The sequence below is a fragment of the Gavia stellata genome, chromosome 4 (genome assembly GCF_030936135.1).
Source record: "Gavia stellata isolate bGavSte3 chromosome 4, bGavSte3.hap2, whole genome shotgun sequence".
Classification (NCBI taxonomy): domain Eukaryota; kingdom Metazoa; phylum Chordata; class Aves; order Gaviiformes; family Gaviidae; genus Gavia; species Gavia stellata.
This window is the reverse complement of record NC_082597.1, coordinates 61,282,593-61,303,773: the sequence shown is the minus strand read 5'-3', so window position 1 is coordinate 61,303,773 and position 21,181 is coordinate 61,282,593.

Here is a 21,181-nt window from a genome sequence, read left to right as displayed (position 1 = left end):
GTGTGAGCACCCCGCCGGCCTCGCAGCCTCTGCCTCGGCCCCGCGCCGGCACCATGGGGCGCGGCGGGGCGGGGCGGGGCGGGGGGCGGTGGGGCCCGCGCTCTCCTCCCCTTCCCCGCCGCCCGCCCCGGCGGCCGCACAGGCGAGGGGCGGCCCCTCCGCTCCGCCCCGCCCCGGGCGGACCGCCCCCAGCGCCGAGGCCGGGCGGGGGCGGCCTCGCCGCGGACGGCGCTGTCGGCGGGCTCCGCTGCCCCGCGGGCGAACGGGTCGGGCCCGGCTTTGTAGGCGGAGGAGACGGCACTCCACGGCCGCTCTCCTGGCCCGCTGGAAGGCGGCTCAGCGGGGCTGATCCCCGGCGCGGCGGGGAGGGCGGCCTGTCCCCAGCCCCCGCTGCACGGCCGAGCCCCCCGGCCGAGCCCCCCGGCGTCTGCGGGACCGGGCTGAGGCGAGGCCGGGGGCAGGCCCCGGGGCCACGCCTCTGGCGTGTGCACCTGCAGAGTCTGGGCATAAGCATGGGCGTGTGGACGGCGGGCGGGGGCCCAAGTGACCCTGCACCAAGTTTAGGTCTGGAAAGTTTTTCCAGAAAGCGCTTAATTTTCCCCATTCACCAACTGGGCAAGGGTTTCCTGCAGGGTTTCCATGTAGCTGGAACTGGCAGAAAAACACGGGCACACCCAGCCCCTGCCTGTCCTTGAAATGGGGAGGGACTGTTGGCCAGGTCCAGGAGGTTTTCGCCTGGAAGAAACCTTCCTGGGCCCAAGTCCTGCTGCGGCGGATGTTCGTGCAAATCAGTGCCAAGATCTAGAGCTGACAGAGCCCTCATCTCTGCTTTCGGGAACTTCGAAATACAAATGAATGCATCAGTTTTACTCTTCTTTCTAAAGTAAGGTGTTTATTTCTTTAACAAAGACATCTTGAAAACTTACACCAATGCAGACATAAAAGTTGTTGCCAGAGTTAAGATGAATCAGATGTTTCTTTCAGAAAAGAAGCCATCCCCAAGCCCATGGCCAGAGAAGGTGGATGGTCTGTGTTGCAGCAGAAATGGGAAATGTGTGTGGGGTGAAATCACTTCGGCATGGTCCGGTATGGCCAATTTGCTGAGCCAACACAAAGGCCTTCATGTGAGAGCCCTGGCTTGGTTGTCTCCTCCCCACTGACTGTCCTTAAGGTGTGGGTTACAGCTGGGATTATCTGCTATGCAAGGATAATGCACCGACTTTGAAATCCAGGGTTCAGCTTCGCAGTCACAGCAATGTCAAGGCACAGAATTTAGGGAGTCAGTAACCCCATCCCTCCATCTTGCTGGGGGCCTGTTAATGCAGAGGTTGGCCTGTGTTCTCAGCTGATTTGAACAACTGGTTCCTGTGAAAGCTCAGGTTTGTCAGAGGCAACTAACTCAGGAGTGTCAAGGTGATGGGGTGATATCCAGGCACTGGCTTTGGTGAGGACTCTTGTTCGGTTCTTCCAGCTCGCCAGGATGGCGTGTAAGGTTGGACTTCCTCGAGGTGGCTTCCTGAGATAGCGAACACGTTGCTTTGAGGTTGCAGCTTTAGCCCCTCTGACTTGATAAACTTGGGGAAAAAAAAAAGTTTCTCTGTAATTACCATCTCTGTACCTTCATTTTAGAATCAGCAGAAGTGCCCAACTGGCTCAAGGCAAGTCTGCCTAATGCAGTAACCCTGCTCCTGGCAGGAGCCAGCACTACGCCGCACGTGTAAGAAGACAGAAAGAATCCCGCAGTGGCCAGAGAGAGGTAACACCTCCCACGTTAGGTGCTTGATCTTTGGGAGCCAGATACTGGCTTAAGCCCCGGAGCATAAAATTTAACATCTCTTTTGCAGAGTGCACCAGAAACTGGCTATTCCAAAGCAGAAAGGATAAGGGAAGCCCCACTCTGTTACTATACAAAAAAAGAGCGCTGTGTCCTCCTGTACACCCTTCCTTTATTTTAATTGTTGAAAGGATGAAAATGCTGTGGCCTTCTCTTTGTAAGAAATAAGACTACATCTGAAGCTTTCATGGGTTTTTTGTTTTATTTTAATGCTCTGAAGTGCTATTGCATTCCCGCCAGCTGGCACAGAATAAAGTGGTGCCTAGGCTACTTGAACATGCAGGACAGGGAGATCTGCTACTGTATTGGCTGCCCTTCTGTGCTCCCAGTTTGAAATCCACTTATGTAGCTCTTCTCAAACTTGGGGGATACCCCAAGGAACATCCACGTGGAGCGGAGTCCTGCTGCAAGTAGGGATTGGCGTGGAAATGGGATGGGGATGCAGCAGCACCGAGAGGCAGGAGGGAGCTAGGAGAGGGGCTGGCAACACAGAGAACGGGAGAGGTGCCATTGACTGCCAGGAGAAGTGAAAAAATGTCCTGGCATGTGTTCACCTCAGTGCAACTTCACTTAAATAGATTGAATCAGTCTCGATCTTGCTGAGTGCCAAGGGTGCGGCAGCCTGTCAGGATGACAGTAGCAACTGCCTTGTTGTTTTGCATGTCCAGTGCAAGCTCTAGTCCCACCAAAGATGAGAGCAGCCTGGGTCCTGCTGTGATCTTGTGCCAGCTGACTGCTCACTGGACTGCATGAGCAGCTCAGAAATGCCTCGGTCCCCCCAGAGGCAGCAGGGAAGTGTCCACCTATGGTTGTCTGTTTGGAAGCTCCCTTCAGGCTGGAACTCAGTGTAGCCTATATCCAGGTCCATTATACCTCTTGAATAGCTGAAAAGCATGAATGCCGGTGATGAAAATAGGTTTCATTGTGTTATACTCATAACCATTGTTAATATTCCCAAGAGTATTCTCTTCTAGCTGCTTGGAAGCATACATCACCAGTTCCATAAGGAAGTATGTCATGAATCATTGTTATATATTGTGATTGGAGAGATATAAGGCATAATAAAATACCAGAAGCTCCAAAATGAAAAATGCCAATTTTGTGATGGAATAAGCACAGGTACTATGTAGCATTAGAAATACCACTTTTCCTTTTAAATTTCCACAGTCTTAAATGTGGAGCCAGAGGGCATTAAGCAAATTAAATACATAAATTAAAACTGGACACAAGAAACTTTCTGTGCTCATATGTAATAGCAATGAGAATTGAAAATAATGGTAAATATAGAAGTACACATATGATTGAATGTGTCACTGACATACAGAGATATTTCCTTTTAATTTTTAGCATATTGCCAGCTTTACAATCAGTATTATACTTGTCACTACAGGAATAAAAGTCACTAGAGCAAATAATAAACCAGTGTTCTTCACAACAGGTATAAGAATACCAAGAAGTAAAAATCACAGAGGGAAGGCGAGGCAACGTCAGAATGGACATAGAAAATTTTAAATAATGATTTTTGTAGGCAATTTGCATCGTTCTAGCTGTTCATGTCAGTGTTAAACATGCAGTGTTTCATTGTTTCTGAAATAAACATTTGGTGAGAATTTCAGCTCTCTGAGTTTATAGACACCACTAGGGAATTCTTCATTTCTGACAGTATTATTTTATGTAAATGCTTTTCCTTATTCACAAGAAGGAATTATCCTCCCAATGAAACCAGCAGAGTTCTGCTAGCCAGCTTCAAAGGAAATAGGATTAGGCTCTAATTTGCAAAACAGTATTGGAGGATATGTTGTACCAAATCTAAACTATAAAGATAATCACAATAACAACAATAAAGCCACTGGTTTCAGTAGGCTTACCTTCCTTAAGTCAGTGTGAGTTGGAAAACAATCTTAAAAGATTGCAACATGTTAGCAATATAAATTTATCACAAAACTCAGTACATTTTTAAGATTAATTTTTGCCATGAACTTTCAAAATGGCACAACTTATTTGTTATCTGGCATAGAGACACTCAGGATAAAAAAACACTGGCTTAATAGCTCTCAGTCAAATGTTTAGGTCTCCTCAGAAAGTCTAGAACACCTGTAATGAAACATAAGATTAGTAGAGCTGATGTTAATTCATCCCATGTACTTGGCTAAATAAAAAAAACAAACACTGGATTTCAAATATACTTGCTACAAATACTTATTTTGCAAACTGAGGCCAGGTACTTTCTGTGCAACGATTATGCATATTGCAGCTTAACTTGGTGAAATGGTGTCATTTGTACACAAACAGACTTTTGCTCATAAGCACTCTTCAGTGTTTGTAAAGTGTTCAACGGTGTTGTTAACCACCCTTACAAAGGTTGGCTTCCAGGGGGCTGTTGGAGAACTCGAATACCTTCTTTGACTGTTCCCTACAGTGTAAGATAGAGGAAAGAATAGAAATGCTTATTAAAGGGATCCCTGGATAAAACGGACATATATTCTCTAAAACTAATGTGCTGCTGTCTTAGGTTTCAGTCCTCTCTGCTGAGCTCGTCTGTATGCGGAGAAACACATAACCATAGTCTTAAAGTCAATTGAGTTGCTTTCACTGCTCATGCTTGATGATCAAGCTAAGTGTAGGCATACGCATTTGCTGGACCAAGCTGAAGTGCTCAGCACTGTCCAGTCTGCAGATCTAAGTACGACCTAACTGCAGGTATTCGGAAGATGCTGGCAGGCAAAACCGGGGGACATTCTCTCAACTGAACTTTCTCCTCTGTATAAGTACATACTGAGAGAGAGCTTTTCGGCTGGATGAAGTGAAAGCATGTTAATGTGTTCCGCTCAATGATAGGGATTATCCTTTAGAAAGAGGCGGCTGGCAGGGACGGCTGGCATCCATCTGTTTCCTGCAGGAGGTATCTGCATATTTTCTACCCTGGCAGATCACATCCGATCCTCGAAATCGCATGCTTTATGAAAATTACAGGAGTCATGCAAGTTCAGGTTTAAGACTAACACTGATTTTCTCTGTAGTGAGCCATATAAAAAACTTTACCTTGACAAGTATTGATCTGTTGAGATGTGTCTTGTTTGCATCCCACAGATATCAGTTCACTATTAAAACAATACTTCAATCAAGTAATGAACAATCTGGCCCAAACACACACCCTGGACCAGGATCCAAGGCCCAGATTCAGAAGGTATAATTTCAGTCTAAATTCATGTATTTTCTCTTGTTATTTGATTGCCCCTAGGCCTCTTGAGATGTCCATGCAATAGGAAATATAGAGACTTAGGTGGAGTTAAGCCCTCTGAATCTGGATCCTGGACTCATTACAGAGCTTTATGGGCAGTGAAGAAACTGAGGAGTACTTGTAATGTCTGTTAGGAGAGGACTCTGGAATTTAGGCTGGGGTTCTTTATAAGAGTATAAGACTTTCAATAGGAGAGAAGCTGTATGTCCATAAAACATCTTTTAAAATTCCATTTCCAAGCCTCAAGCCTTTGCTTCAGTGGCTTTCACTGAGAATTTAGACAACGAATGTGTTATCATTTTTTCCTGTAATACTGGTTATTTCTTCTACCGCTTGGTATGTTTTATTGGAATATCCATAGCACAGAGGATACCAATCACCTGCTGAATTTACATCTCCAGATCTGAAAATTCATTTACATATACATGTGTGTGCCTGTATGCTTATGACACATGATTTATCCATGTAAAATCTGCTTTTCTACACTCAACAATTTTGCGTGATACCTAAACTCCTCACTGCTATTGCTAAACTGGGGCACTCAACACCACTGAGAAGTGAGGAGAAACAACCCAAACTGCACAGAAGAGAAAACTGAAATGTAGGGGCTGAGGCTCAGGGTCTCTTCCGTTGCAGGGTTTCCAGAAGGTTTAAGCACAGACAGTTCCTTCTGTTGCATTCCTATTTCTCATTCAGCTTAAATATTCTTTCAGTAAAACTGTGATGGTGTGTTTATTTTGTTATTTATATATTATCTTTATTAAATAAATGAGCCATACAATCCAAACTAGCAGCCCTCCTCCCTCCCCGTGCACATTAAACCTTTTGAGATTAAAGTCCACATATATCAGCAGACTGTAATAAGGAGAACCAACATTGCAGCTTTCATCGTCATGAGCAGGGAGTTGTGGCGGGCTACGGTCACCGGATTGTGCATCTCACCAATGCAAACGGTAAAAAGGAAGTAAAAAAAGTAATTAAGTCACTCAACGATGCGTTCCCCTTCTCTTATCACTTGCCTTCGGTTGCCTCCCTTCCGCCGCCTCTATTTTTTGCCCTTATTTTGAGAGGCTGACTGTCTGCATCACTTTCAGCCATAAGCACATAAGGCCATGTGTAGGCAGCTGGATCTCCACCTGGTCCATTTTGCCCACTGTGGGCTCCCACAAGTGGAACAACCACTCTCGGTGCAGCTTATACGCACATGGCTTCTCCAAAGCATCACCACGAGTAGTCATCCCCGGGCCACCATTTCACAAAGCCTCTGGCCCCGGCTCCCCCAGCACAGCAGTGCATGTGGTGGGGCAAGCAAGCTTGGTTTTCAGTGCCGCAAGCCCAAACCCTACACCGGTAAACATGGGCAGACTTCGGCAGTGCCTGTGGGTTGTGGCGGAAAAGGGTGGAGCTGTGTGGCCGCCGGTTGGGTTGGGGCTGGGAGGCAGCCGGAGCAGAGAAGGGGGTGCAGCCGGAGCAGCTGAGGTGCTGACGGGCTGGGGGGCATCCTGCCGGGGGCTGCCGGCCTGCGCCGGGGAGCTGCGCGCTGCAGGGGCCTTCACTCGGAGATGTTTGTATGGGAACATAATGGGGAAGCGTGAACTTTTGCCATTTTGACCCCTTCATCCTGGATGACTCACGGATGAGATGGGGCAGATACATCCCTCCAGGACCCTGGGATTTCCTGCCCAATCCGATCGCATGGAGATATCACAGCCACTGGGTAGATCCTACAAGGAGTGGCGTTTTAGCCTTGGTTGTGGCTTTTGTGTGGCATTTCTTGCGCTGATGCCTGTGACAAAGAAAACCAAAAGTATGTTCTGCACAAGATGTTTGCTTTGATGTTGAGGTCTCTGGATCTGTGTCTAGAATGTATCACTCTCTTCACACAGCTACTGGATGCATAACCAGTTTGCTTGGAAATACAAGAGTAAGGCTACTCCAATAATACAGGGAGTAAAAAAGACATTTTTTTTTTCTTAGATATATATATTTTTTAGAGTGAAGAAGGTTAAGCACAAGATGTTATGCTAAAACTCATGCTGCATGTGGCATCAATGATTTACTGGACATTCACGCCTTTGGATGCAGTCATCTAAACAAGCGTTTCCCCAAGACTATCACTGACCAGCAGGTATCTGGGATAATAACAGCAAATCCTGCCTGGTTACTGAAAGTGGACGCCACAACACTTAGAACATAACATCTACCATGTTATGATAGATACACAATGTACCTCTTCAGAAAGAACAGCATTCATTATATTCGACTGATAACACGCATCACTTCCCTGGGTACGACCCTGGCTTGGCAGTGTGGGTACGCAGTTCAAGTGTAGAGGAGAAAAGGGCACTGTGTGCCACCTTACGCCTGTTAGGAGACAGATCTGTGGGGAATAGATGGCAAAGTGGCTCTCTATTCCCTCTTTCCCACGTGTGGTGCAGGCTGGCTGTCAACCTCCTTCCCTCCATAGACAAAGGGGAGCAAGGGCTGAATCGTGCCTTGCCGAAATGCAGACTTTTCCCCTCCTGGGGGTGTTTTGGGGAATGGTGGACAGCTCCACCCCTTGCCCCGGGCTCCATGCGAGGGACACAACCTGGCCCTGAGAAATCGTCTCCCGCTCCCCATCTCCCTCTAAATTCCCCCTGAAATACTGGAATTCAGCATAGTGTGCATCATGGCTTCATAGCTGTAAGACTGGCTGTATTTTTCCTTCACTGATCATTAGTTTGTCAAAGACAAAACAATACTAAATTAGAAAATAGATTCAGCGCAAAGGCTGCCAGCTTCCTTTAGCTTTATTTTGTTTACTTTTCATTTGTCTGCAGCCACTTCCTGGCTTTAGAAAATAGTGTTGTCTGTGACTTGTAAATAAAAATAGGTCAAATAATAAAAACTGTTAATGGCAATGTAATCATTTTATGGCAAGTGATTAGAAAGATGTAAACAGAATATTATGACTTTAGAATATGTACCAACGATACAGCACGGCTTCCACAGGAAAAGGACATAACCCAGGAATCTGAGGCAGCAAACTACAAAGAGCAGTTAAATGGAAAATGAATCTGCTTGCATACAGATGCCCAAGAACCAAATATAATTTTCCATTAGATCTTTTTAAAATCCCATTCTTTATGCTTGTTTGCTAGCAGACAGAACTCTTTAAATCAATAGCAAATTGGCTAAGCGACAAACTTGATCAAAGCCTCATTATGCATGAAAATTTCATTTCAGTGGCTAGGGAATTGCGAGGGGGAAGGTTTCGTGGCTCTCTGTGTTTCCTTTGTGCTTCTCCTGCAGTATAAAGAGAATTGCAAATTTCTGAAACCCCCACAGTGGGCGTAGGGGAGCAGAGGATGCCACCCCCTTGTGCGCTGGCATCCAGGAGGACAGCGACAGCCCCTCTGACTCCAACGCTGTCCTCATTGCCGGGCCCACAGCAGGGTGAGTGTCAGGGCTGGGGTGGGCAGTTTTAGGGGTGGGGAAGAGATGTTCTTGCTATGCTAAGATGACAGGTCATTTTCTTTAGAGCTGATGCTAGCTGATCCACACGACAGCCACCCCTAGGTTTCTCCAGCCTGCACTGAGGCCACAGACAGTCAAGGTTCAACAGCCCAAAAAGATAACACAGTTCTTAAGAGAAGATGCAGCTACAATCCTACAGGGAGAAGCAAGGCAATACCTTGATGCCACTAGCTTCCCCGTATCAACGCAAAGCGCACAACGCTTTGGAGAATGCTAACTGTAGGGAAGAGCTACCTTCCCCAGCATGTCCACAGAGGCTTGAAGAGATGCCTCCCTCTCCTCCATGAGCTATGGCAAATCAGAAAATCTGGCTCAGGGCCTAAAAACACTTCTAAACTTGTGTCTCCTTATCTCTCCTCCAGAACTAGAATACTCTTTCCTGCCTCCCAAGAATCATACCAAAATAAATCTTCTCGGATCTGCAGAATGCTTACTGACACTAATTGTGTCATAAGAAAGGAATAGATTTATTTTTAATGGAACAGGACACTCATTTCTAAAGAACATGTCTGAAGGTCTGTTACCAAGATGAAAAAAGTATTCAAATTTAATAAGACGAGCAACGTGACCTCTGCATACTTCCCATTGCTTTAGCAAGGCCAAATCCTTCTCACTTTACCTCTGCTTCTGCTAATCTCTGTGAGGGCTCCATGCACAGGAGCCTTTGCCGGCATTGACGCCTACAAAGACAACACCAGTTACGCTGCTTACAGTCAACCAGATGCTGCTGCAAAATGGCTGGAAATTACTAATCTTTTCCCTCTCCATTCATCCCCCCTCGCCATGATGCTGTCTGAAGTCTTCTGGCTCATCCCTCCCCACTTCTATTCCCTTCCCTCAGTCCCCAACCCACTCTCACTTGCTGGGGCAGATGCGGAGGCTTGTGGGCATTTCCCCCTTAAGACCTAGACATGAAGCTCAAGAACTTTGCTCCATCAGGGCTTTCATCACCTTTCTGCCCTGGCTTGATAAAAAGGAGGGTTTTCACCTTTCATCCCTGTGTGCCAGCTGACCCCTGCAGAGCGTACCTGGGGTTTTCCAAGGAGCCAAATGGGTGTCGGTGCCTGGATCTCACTGGCTTTGCACCGAGTCACCCACATCCTCTGCTCTGTGTCTCTGTGCACTGTCTGTGCAATGTGAACTCTTGAATGTGCAATCTGAACGTTTGCTGTCTGTGAGTGGTAATGCCAGAGAAAACCAAAAATTAGTGCTGGATCATTGGGGAAAGCAAGCATAAGGTGGTGTGGGCACATTCATTCTTAAATGGGTGAGTTTTCCCGGGACACCCCCTCTCCTGCAATTTGCAGCTCCATTGGAAATGTGTAGATCAAATATCCGATAGAGGGAAATGAATTAGCTGAGGTTGTAACTTTACACACACATTCGGTGGGGAAATATGATAGCTAGACTTCTAAGATTTCAACCTGACCATTGCAAAGGCAATACTTATATGAGAAAAGCAAGAGAAAGAAAGGTGCTTCTTGCCACAGCTTTATCTAATGTGATCTCTGAATACTGTTCATGAAAGAGAAGAAAACTGCTTTGCTCTAGAAAGCGAAGCAGACCCTTTCTGTAGCACCACCAAGTGGTTGAGCATCTGTAGAAAAAAATCTGTCTGCAAAACAGGCATGCAGCAGTACTGCACAGCAACGTTTTTCAACTACTTTACAGTATTTTAAATGGTAAATACGATTTTCAGCATGCAAACCTGGATGTAAATTGGGATTAACATCACTGAAGCTGGCCAGAGTGTGGGTGAAGACAGTATTAGACGTGTTGCGCTCAAAGCTGTCAGAAGACGACTGACAAAACCTTAACACTTACCTGTTGTTGTGGGTGAGCAGATGTCTTGAGCTGTGAACCAGGACCTGGCTGCATTAGGAGTGCTACAGACACAGAGTGATAGATAGGTCTTTGTTTAACAAATTTTTCACTGGGAAGTGGTATCGGGAATCAGGGGTAGGCAAGATCTTTTAATGGTTTTTGAGCAGAATTTACTTTTCTTCTGAAAAAAAACCTGTGTGAATTTATAAATCAGATTTCGACAGCTATGAAAGGGTATGTGATTAGAAATGAAGACAGGGTCTGCTTCCTGGTTCCATGGAAGGCTCCTGGTGTAAAACTGCCCTGTGACAGTGATAAATGATCAGTGAAACTTTTTCGTGTGACGTGTTATAAGCTGTTGCTGCCCTACCTTCAGGGTTGCTACTCAAGGAGGATTCCTTTGCCTTGAGTCTTCTTATGATTGAGAGGGACCTGTAACAGCTTGGCTGTCCGAGCTTACCCCGGCCACAAAAAGACTTGCAGAGAAAGGGACTGCTTGTGAAACCCAGCTCCCAACATGGTCCTCAGGAGCACACAAGCATCTGGGGTAAGAGGACATCCACATTGCCCAGGCCCCTGGTATTGTCCTGGTCATGGCTTACTTGAACCCACAAATCTGACTCATGGGAACACTAAAAGTATTGCTCCTCGGACCAGACCATCAGGCTACATCTATGTAAAACTGATTTAAGCGGGTTTCACTGCAGGAGCAAAGCCCTTGCATCTGTGGTAATTAGCCCTTAGAAAGGCACACTGTGTAATATGCCTCTCAGCTATCATGTCCCCCTTTAATTGCTGCATTCATCAATTGTAGGTATCATTAGGTCTCAGCCAATGACCCCTACTTGCTTCCTGGCCAAAAAGGAGGACACTGAGGCTTGTGTTCGTTACTCACTTTTTGCAGTGCCACAGCAACATCAGCTCCCTTCTGCCTGCAGGAACAGCGGGGACCAAAGGTGTCTCTGCCCTTCACAGGGGCTGCTCAGGTGAAAAGAGCCCCAGGAGGAGTAAAAGGCCACCTTCTTCTCTAGCAGCTAACACTCCTGTAACTAATACAGCAGGTGCTCGCTGGCCATTCTGTTTGCCTGCCTGCAAACTTGCAACACCGCCAGAGATGCCTGAGGTGCCGCTGTTTGGAAAAGCATCAGAAGACCCAGCATTCCTAATGACAGAGATACACTTTCAAAAATACATTTCTTAGCATGGCAGGCAAAGCTCAAAGGGGCCTGAGGTGAAGTCTGAGGTGAAGCTTTGCACAGTCCCATTTCAAGAACACCAGCTGCCAGCGGTATGGTTGTCGGATTCATCCTCTGGGAAGATACTGCAGATATATAATGGGAACATTTTGATTTGAAAATAAGAGAAGCACCAGAAGACCAGGACCCATCATAAGCAAGCTTGTGAGAGCTAAATATGATTTTCAGAGGAGGTGGTTATGGATGGCTGCCACAGTGTTCAATGGAAGCAGTGACTATTCAGCACTCCTGAAGAGAAGGCTGGATTGACCCTGAGGGGAAGTAGATAAATTGAGTCAAAACACATGGCAGTGTCTGATTTCCAAGGGATTATTATAATCAATAATAACTATGTGCATATATGTGTGTGTGTGTCTGTGGTATATCAATCAGCATATGTATATACATATATATATTACATTATATCTACATACATGTATGTGTCTACACATGCAAGCTTGTATTGCTTAAATAGCTATAGTAGGGAACCTGTCAATATCAGCCATCAATATTAAACATCCTTTTGTGTTTATGTTGATGCTTGAGGATCTGAAGGCCCAAGCTGACAAGGAGTTGAAATATTCTTCACTGATAGCTCTAAAAATATAATCACAGTGGAGCATGTCATTACGTTCAAGCTGAAGTCAAGCTGCCTGTTTTAATACAAAGCTGGGCACCCCATTGTAGCTCTGGCCATCTGCGTGCACGCTATATTTAAAATGGAAAAAGGCCTCCAGGGAAAATGAACGAAATTCACCATGGGTACAAGCAGGCATGGGTCCTTTGAGGTCTGTGGAATGTATTTGCTTACCCCAGTGATGGATTTAATCCAGATACCATTGTTCTTTATGAGATCTCATTTTCCTTTGTGTGTATGCCAGTGTGACTCGACTTACTTTGGTAGGAATAATACTAATTTATACCAGTGTAAGTCATGGAAATTTTTATTTTTGCTCTTCAGCGCAGATGCTAGATAACAAATTTCATAGCCTGTTTCCTTTCCTACTTTACTCTAATTTTTCCTGCAGGTGCATTTTCTCTGATTTTTCTACATTTACTTCTGATTTCCTTAGTCTCAGTGAGAAGGCAGCCAGGCCTTCAGTGCCCATGTACAGTACCCGCTCCGTAGAGTGGATTTTTTTCCTAGTGCATATCCCATTCCTGGTGCTGAGGATTGCCCTGTTGTCTTCACCAGCATTTCCCTCCTGCCACCATCGCAGCCATCACCATTCTAGCTGGGAAGGGCTGTGCCCTCCAGTAGGTCATTAATGCTACTTGTTAATTGTCCAAAGACTAGAGACAGAGGGGTCCTGCTCCATGTGCATGAGGCATCCCTTCTCTTCCTTGCGGGTTGACTGCACAACCTAATATTCCCTGGAGAAATAGCTTGCAGTTAATAACACAAGCGATGTCAATAAAACTAGGTAGAAAATAATAGCATGCAAGTAGCAGGCAGTATTGTAGAGCATCAGAGCCAATCAAAAGGGCTTAATATTTAGCGGTCGGGAGAGTAGACCAGAATGAAGATAATCTTAACTCTCCATATGATACAGTTAACAAAAAGCACACATCTATCTCTGCCTCTTTTACTGTCAGACTTTGTCCCACTGGACTTAACCTTGTGCTGAATGCCACCAAGAGCAATTCCCTATTTCCTTAAGTTTTGCATTCTTGAAAATCAGTAGCAGAATAAGTGAACGGATTTGGGCTATTTACTTTGTACAGGCTACTAAAAAGAGGCCAAGGCAGAAAAGGCTACCTAAGCATCACACTGAGGGTGTGGTAGGAGAGGTTGAAGTACAAGCTGCCTTTCTTAAATGCTTGTCCTCTCCCTGACTGATGTAATTTCCCCCAATAGCTTGAGCATTAGCCCTCTCGTCGGTTGAAAAATGAGTCCCCGAGGAGCCTAAATTAAAGACGCCCGTACAAAAGTGCAGGGTCTGACCTCTCGCAGCTGTGCCGGGGCTGATACTGATTCATTGTGCTGCTCTGTCCAAGGGCAGAACAAGGGGGCAGGGGAGGGATATGGAGGCATTTCGGGCTCCTCGTTAGCTCATTCATAGACACCTGGTGTCCCGCCTCCTCTTCACGCTTCGGTGCTTACCACCCCTATTGTATAGAAAATCCACTTCTTTAGAGATCTGAGCTGCTTGGGCTGGACAAAGACCAAAATTAAATCCGCAGCTGCCCAGGAAGAGGCTTTCTCCATTGGGGGTTATTATCAGGGATCTCCGATGAGTGAGCAGTGCGGGGAACTCCCTTCACCTCTGTCACTTCCAGTTACAGGTTTGGACGGATGCGTCTGCACATATTTTTCTTCCTTCACATAAATATCTCAGGCCACTCTTTAGCTGATGTGGACTGTCATGCCTCCGCTGACCCAGTTTAGCTCCAGAGCTTCATGAGAGGTATGTGACCCGCTGCACTCACCATGTTTGACTGGACAACACTCAAACTGCTTGCAGCTTGCAGGAAACATTTAGTGACATGAGGCGGTGATACCAAAATACCCTCATGGCAGCTTGTTCACCCGCAGTGAAATTGCATCAAGGGTAAATTTGAACTGACAAGGGCCAGCTCCTATTCTCAGTTACCCCAGAGAGAGCCTGGAATTGCATCATGAGTGTCCCAGGAGACATTTTGGATCTACATGGGCACAAACGCAAGCAGAATCTGGCACCGAGTTTAAAGGAGCAAAACAAAGAGAGGTTTACGTCAAAAAGGAACAGCGGCAGGTGGCACATATAGGCTATATAGTCCCAAGTTTTGAAAGGAAAAGAAACATAAAGTTAATAGAAAACCTTTGTGGCTACTAAATGTGTTTTATTCTTGAATCCCCTGTGGAACCAGTCAGTCCCTTGGCTTATAAAAATAAATGCAGCAGGTGTTACTTCGAAGACTTTCGTGCCTCGTGTTAAGGGCACTAATGAGAAGTTTATGGTCAGTGAAACCTGGAGGAGAAAGCAGGATTACAGTGGAAAAAATTCTGCCCCATTACATTAAAGAACATCTGGAGCAATGCCATTGACAGGGGGAATTTAAATCTACGTCTCAAAAGCTTTGCATATCGGGTCACCATTCCTACTATCGCTGTCTAAATAGCCTCATGCTGGTAACCTGACCTATTTAGTTGGTAGCTGCTCCTTCTGTTCTCTACATCTAACTCATTTCTTTCAAGGCAATGCTGAGGATGAGTGTTGTCATCTGATTTTCTCTTGATTTCCTTCTTTACTCAGAAGTGTTTCCTGTGTTTTCTTTGGGCATATCAACTAAGTTGCAACTCTTTAAGACAGCCAAAGACAAGTTGCCTCCTAGGGACTAATGCTAGTCAAGCTACAGCATGGGGGTGTGAACATTACGCAAATAGCAAGATATGGAGCTGAGAGTGGGATTTTCACAGCGCCTAGGGGAACTGGATGATTGAATCCCATTAGGGTTGCAGTAAGGTTTGGCAACCTTGCTCTTCCTGGCTGCCTTTGAAGAAGTCTCAGCACAAAGCTGAAGTCTAAATCTTGTATGAAGCAAGACGCGCTGTTACTCCCACAGGACTGAGTACTGCTCATTGTTATTGCAGTAGCTGAGCTGGAGGCTGTGGAAGAATCCCCAGGCACAACTCCCATTATCCTATATAAGGATATAAGGAAATATAAGGAGAATATCAGCCACTGTCAGAAGATATTATCAGAGTGTTGGAGATCTGTCTAAATCTGTACAGGCAAATCAGCTAGAAAGATAACTGCAATATATCCTTGTATTTGGGAAGACTTGTAATGTTTATAATTATACACTATTTATAAAAAATTATCAATGTTCTTCTTCAGAGGTCCACATGTATTTTAGCAAATGGTGTGTGAATTTCTCATGTGATCTCTTCAATCGCCGCAGAAAGCCTGGTCAGCAACAGCCAGCCTCCCTACGTGTTGCTAGGGCAGCAAATGGGAAATTCTGCCCCAGTTTGAGAATAGTATGGGATTTGGGACAGCAAGAGACAGTTAATCAACATGTTTAGCCCAAAGATGGGCACTACCAGACCTGTTCTACACAACATCTTAAGTAATGCAAGTTCTTGACTGATTATGGAATTGTTTTAACTTTAAAGTACATTTACAGTGCCAGAACGATGAGAAGGGGCTCTCATGTCTCAACAAACCACGCTGCAGAGTTAGGGGCTTCAGCATTACCTCTCATCCTAAGGGTGCTGCAGTCTTCCTTTGCCCTCTGCACAAGGGTGACCAGGCATGGATGAAGCTCTGCACCCTGCTGAATCTGGGTGCTCTGGGAAGGTCTCCCACGCAGCTGCTTACTCACATTTACACATTTAACATCCTTAGAGCATCATAACAAAGTGCCTTTTTCCTCTTGTAAGTATGCAAGAGTTTCTTTGGTAAGTAAAAAGCCTACATTAAAATGATTTAATTTTGACCTTGAAAAGAGTAAGTTGAGTTGAACTGCCTTGAAATACAGTGTTTGACTGTAACAAATACTCCTAATGAAAGAAGCGGGAGAAGGCAGGGAAAGAACAGACAGACCCCACAGTTCCCTACCAAGGGTTAATACAAGGTAGAGCAATATTGTGGTAGAAGCACAGGAAGCTGTAAGATTTTCCACAAGATCAGGACTCGTATTAAAGAAAAGAGTTGATTTGAATAAACTTACTGATAGAATCTGCATTAGAGATCTGCCAAAACACCCAACCTTTATCCTTGATAACTGCGAAGGAGACTCAAAAATACAGCCAGCCAGAGGTTTCATTGTCAGAAATGTGCATATAATGTCTAAGATCAAAATGTACAAAAAGAATTTCAGCCACACTTAAATGTTGCCATTATTTCTGAAAACAGGTTGATTGGTGGTCTTGAGTCTTTCACTGCACTTAAGATCTTTCCCCAGAGGGAATTTTCCTTAACTGCAAGGACTCACTCTACCTTACTGTACTGGAAACAATGTGGAAAAAGGATTTCTCCTGCGGTAAAAGCATTTCAGCAAGCGCATGGATGAGGAATGCCTGGGACTTAAATACAGGGAAACCCATAGCTGACAGCCTGGAACAGAGGGAGATGTAACAAGGCAACTTTAAAAAAACACAAAACTTAATTACAAACATGTGTAAAGCATCAGGCAAGAAAAAGAAAACAGGGAAAGATGGCAAGGATCCTGTGGCAAAGTGACCGGTGGTGAGCTGTCATGCCCAAAGCCACAGGATGAGGCCCGCAGCATTTATTGCTCACTGGAAGTAATTTTTCAAGTCAAGGAGCAATACTTCTCCAACATAAATGAAAATTTCCAGTCAGCAGAGGGTAACTGAAGCCCTCTTAAAACAAAAGTATCATTGAAGAGGGACTAATAAATCACCTGGTGACTAGATTTTTTCATTTGGAGTGGAGAACTCCTCTTTCAAACCAGGTCCCTCTGTCAAACCCATCCCTGTGGTACTAACAAAGCACTTCAGGATGTGTTTATCTTTACTCAGTACAAACTTCAGAGGGACGTAAGCACTTTGAATTGGGGCTGGAGGTTTTGACTGTGCTGGTGGGAGAGTGGGCTCTCAGCCTGAGCCCCCAAGCCCCCTTTGTCTATATAAACCCATAGTAAATCACCGCTTCTGCTTTCTGGATACAGACTGGAAGGGAGGGGAGGAAGGGAGCACAGGCTTTTGGCCAAATGGTTTAGGCATGAAAGAAGTCTTGACTTGAACATGGGCTTGGGTTCACACTCAAGGTATGTTATAGCTGCACCCTCTGAAACTCCCTTCCCTTTCGCATGCAACGGTGTTGAGGTTGGCTGGATTCACTGAAGAATGTGGCAACGTGCATTTACTTATTGCATTCTTGTTTCATTTTTGCAGGAACCAAGTGTAGATCGCTAGTCTCAGCCATCATCCTGAGACAAACTTATCTCCAAATTTCATCCAGGAAACATTGAAATCAGGGCTGTATTAACCACCTGGCTGCTTCTAATAGTTCAGACAAAACCGCAAATACTGAACTTCACTTGCTACAGTGCATCTTTTCTCAGTTCACTTCTCTTTTGCCAACACAAGAAAGCACATCTAGTCTTGAACTTGGATTGTGCAGTGAAGATTGTAAGCACTTAGATTTATTTCATTGCTCTTCAGGAGGAGAATAACATTTTGTTATGGTGACATGAGAGAAATTGAAAAGAACAATAAAAACATCACTCCAAAAACTCTTTTTAATAGATGTGCTTCTTTTTATAGTTCAAATACTTTCACAAACAGGGATTTAGCTCTGTGCAACCATTTGAAACAGCAGCTCTGTTACTGAATTAAATTTATAGGTAAAGTAGTAAATTATACCAGTTCTAATGAATACAAAATAGCAAACTTAAGGAAACTGAAAAGCTCTGTGAAGACAAGTGAAGGCAAATCAAGTTCTGAACAAAGGACAATGTAGTAGGACCCTTGGATAGATGACGCCTTTTATCCAGCAGTTTGAGGTTTGGGGGCAGACCTTCACATGCACAAGAGCTGCATCACAGAACCATGTTAATTAGAGAGTCAGCATGCATCCTGCAAGGGGCATGACCCTAAGACATTAATATGAGACACATACTTCTCTGCCAAAAGTATGTGCAGAGCTTCTACTACGACAGCAAGATTACATGTGAGTAGTGATCCCCAAAACCAGATGAACAAATGAGTGAAATCCAAATACAACCCCTCACCTAACCCTTGGTGAGTCCTGTGGACTTCGCTGAAAATACACTAATTCTAGAAAGTTCAAACACGTGATCTCTGTCTTGCATTACAGAGCTGCCAACACTTCTGGAGCACTTAGTTGCAATGCTTAAAGTCCTTGATCTTCTTCAGTGACCTGAACCAGAAACTATTTTTGAGGGTTGTATTTAATAAATAAGACCACCATTTATTGTCATCTGCATTGTAAGTATTCCCTGTCCATACTGAAAGAATGGACAGAAGAAATAGAACATTCTTTGCCCTGGAAAAAGTTATAAACTAATAAAGCTTCCCAAACCCTGGAAAATATGTAAGGGGGGTGGAGGCTGGAAAGCAGTAGGTGTCTTATTTTATTTGGTCCTTGCAAGTTCTGCTCTGTAACTGAATTCTTCACCTTCCCCTATCCCCTTCCCACTCACAACTCATCCAATGACTATGGTAATCAACACAGAAGGATCTGCCGATGTCTATGGGCCTCAGATCATATCCCATGAAAGATGTGATCCCACAGAAGACGGGAAATGGAAAGTGCAGAAACACCTAAAAGTTAACATTATAAAAATCTTACAGGCACAGTGGTTGCACCAGCCACCTGGACTGGCTGATCTCTCTGATGTGTGCCACATATTGCTCTAGCACACCTCATCTTTGTCACTCTGCTGTCTTTGGTTGAACAGCTCCTTTGGGCAGGTAGTGTTTTATGTGACTATACAGTGGAGGGAGGGAACAGTGACACAAAGGACGAATGTAGCCTGCACCCTCACTTCCTACAGATCCACAGCTGCATTTTTTCCCCATGTGGTTACAGAAAAAAACAAAAGTGCATGTGTGATATACACTCTGAAGGCTCTACGATGTCCTGGCCTGACTTAATCAAAGGAGGTTCTCCTGAACCTAAAGGAGGCCATGAGGAGTCATCCTGCTGTCTCTACAGCTGCTGCGGCTTTAAAACCCCAATGACTTAGGAGGAGGTACGGGGCTTTTTCCAGTCGTGCCACCAACCTGCAGTCACTGGAAGGCTGTGACATTCTTCTGGGATGCTGTAATGCAGTTTGATCACTGAACACATTCAAGTACAGAGGTATTTTTCATGGGTCTAAGAGGTTATTATCACCTCAGTTAATTATCTGTAAGGATTCAGACTCCAGCAAACATTAATTATCCTTCCATCAATCTCATGTTCATGAAGTTGAGTGGGGCTATTTTTAGCAATACAAATATCTCCTTCCTGAATGGAAAATCTGATCTTTTTCTTGCATATCTTATTTTTAAATGTTAAACACGTTAGACAGAACTGAGGGTTTTTTCCCTCTCTTATAAACCATCCTAAGAATGCGTAATACTTAATGAAAGTGCTAAGAACCATACCATCTTCAGATGTTAGAAATCTGGTATGGGGATGAGGCAAAAATGATCAGAATCGAGTGCTTGAAGTCCACATTTAATCCTACAAAATATGCCATTGGGAGAGCAGTTTGGTGCCCAGAGCATCCCAGCAGACAGGTGCCTAAATAAGTCTTCTCATCCAGTGCCTGTTAGGATAGGGTTTGAACCTCTGGGTGACAGCATTCCTACACATGACGTAGGAATAACAACAGCTTCATTCACTCAGGGCGCTACATTCAGATCAATGTCCCTTTTGTTTCTAGCTCTGAGGGTTGTGATGGGATCCCTGAAGGTATCAGCTGAACGTGTACCAGCGTAGCCGCTCTGCCTGAAACTCCAGGCAGCTGGAAACAATAGCATCGAGAAGGCTGTCCCTCAGTTAGGTGTTTACTCTGGAGCTTAATGACGAGCATTGGGCTGTCTATACTGTTAACGTTTGCAATCTTTTGAACAGAAATAGCTAGTAAACATGCCCTGAGGCCCTGCTTCCCCAACACGATAAACCATATTTGTTTAAAACATAAACCATACAAGCCTGTACCACCTCCTTTGATAATGTTCTTATACTGCTGTGTCCAGACCCTGAGAAGGGGACTTCAAAAAGGAAAGGTTTGCTCAGTATGGGAAGATCTGTTAGCTATTAGGTGTTCTGGTAAACAGCTCTGATGCACTCGAAGGAAAGGAGAGGATTTTTTGAGCCTTAGGTACTGGAAATCATTGCTGGGTTTATTATGCGTTTTCAGTGTGGCTTTGGGCGAAGTGCTTTGGCCTTGATTTTGTACTAGGAAAGGAAATGAGAGTGTAGCTACTGACTTTGGTGGGATCTGGATCAGGACCCTTGTCTCTCCATAACTTCTAAGTTTCCCATCTGATTGGAAATTTTCTTTAAGACCTCACTGTTTTAAATTTACAGACTTTGAGCAGTCCGCACACGTCATCTGAGCAAGGCTTCCCAGGCTGCGCAGCTCGGAGGTAGCCTGTTGCCCTTCCCGGGTCTCTGGCTCCCAGGTAGACCACCTTGCAGGTTGGATCTCGCTCCCTTGTGCGGAGCGTTTTGAGTTTCCGGGGCAGGAAAGTACTTGGTGGAAAGTTTTTTTTGCCTGAGTGACACTAAAGGGTGAAATATCCAAACACACTCTGGGAACTGCAATGTTTCATTTTTACCTGCCACTAACACGGATGTCAGCTCATTTGTTTAGATCGTGTCTCTTGCAGTGCTCTCTCTAAACAGGTGGCTCTGCAGTGGCTATCATCTCAAGGCCTGTTTTTGCTTGTGGCTTCAAATTATTACTGTAAAGCAGATATTTAAACATCATATTCTGCATCCCTGACATGTATAAATTGATGGGAAGTTTGGTAAAAAGGGAGAAAGGGGGGGAAAAGAAAGCATTGTCAGAACTTTGTTTGAAAGTCAGAGCACAACAAAAAGTTGAAGGTTTCAAGAT